Raw genomic sequence first — 1,133 nt, 5'->3', positions numbered from 1 at the left:
TCAGACAGTGAAATTAGATTTTTCTTTTTTTTTTTAAAGCAGTATTTTTTCAAGGTATGGATCACCAAAGGATTCAGTAAGGGCTGCAAATGTTCAGCAAATCTTAAAAACAAACAAAATCCAAGTGACCCTCGAAAATCCCAGTTACAGCTGAGCAATCGCATCGAACCATCATCTGGCTTCTAACTGAACGTAGGCTGGATGCTGTCCTTCTGGAGAGCACCTCTTGGCTAGCAGGTAAGGGCCGGGTGCAGGGTTACCGGCTGCAGCTCTCCCTGGCTGAGCCTCTTCTCTTCCCCGGGAGCGGCGCGGGCAGTGGCGGTGCTCCTTCGTACACAGAGCACGCTGTGAAATTAATTTGCAATGGGGTGCTGCAAGGAGAACGGGGAGAGCGAGGACCACGGGGTTGCATTACCCACGGTGGAAAGAAGGGAAGCGGTAACAAACCCCGAATGTTCCTTTCCAGAGAAGTGTATTTAGTTGTGTGGCAGAGCCGCAGACTGGCTTAGACTCCTACCCTTGGCCCAAGAGGGAGCCAAAGCAAATGACATCATTTTGCAGGCTCAACGTTACGTTTGTCTCCTGCCGCCACCCTCCGGACGCGCCGTTTCGGGATGCAAGAAGCAGCGGCATCCTGCTGCCGCAGCTGTGGGTTTCAGCCGGCGGGGAACGCTCCACCCAGCGCGGCTGACCGCCGTCCCCTGCCCCCGCGGAGGCGGCTCCGCGGCCGCGGAGCGAAACTCTCCGCTTGGTCAGGGGAAGGAAAACAAAAAAAGAGGGAAAAGCTCGGGAGGCCCCAGCGAGGATCGAACTCGCGACCCCTGGTTTACAAGACCAGTGCTCTAACCACTGAGCTATGGAGCCGCCTATCAGTACCACTCCTGCCGACGGCTCCTGTCCCTCTCCCCGGGCCGCTTCCCTGCGCGGTGCCCGCGCTGCCGGCCGGGGACTGGAGGACGCGGCGGCCGCCGCCCGCGGCTGCTGGGTTCAGCACCCCGCTTGCTGTATGAGCGTGGTGCGGCGGGCAAGGCGTCTTCCCGGCGGCGGCTGGGCCCCCGTGGGCCCGGGCGGGCGCTGCGCGGCAGCCGCGGCTTTGCCTGCCGCCCACTAGGCCTCGGGCTGCGCCTCAGGCC

At 60.7% G+C, this 1,133-nt stretch overlaps 1 non-coding gene across 1 annotated transcript; it reads right to left on the bottom strand.

The window, feature by feature from the left end:
• Positions 1-791: 791 nt before the first annotated feature.
• Positions 792-864, bottom strand: TRNAT-UGU (transfer RNA threonine (anticodon UGU)). The gene has a single exon. It is a non-coding gene; the product is annotated as a tRNA-Thr (tRNA).
• Positions 865-1,133: the final 269 nt, after the last annotated feature.

This window comes from Calonectris borealis, chromosome 3 (genome assembly GCF_964195595.1).
Source record: "Calonectris borealis chromosome 3, bCalBor7.hap1.2, whole genome shotgun sequence".
NCBI lineage: Eukaryota > Metazoa > Chordata > Aves > Procellariiformes > Procellariidae > Calonectris > Calonectris borealis.
The sequence above is the reverse complement of the archived record's forward strand: the minus strand, read 5'-3'. Positions and strand labels throughout refer to the sequence as shown.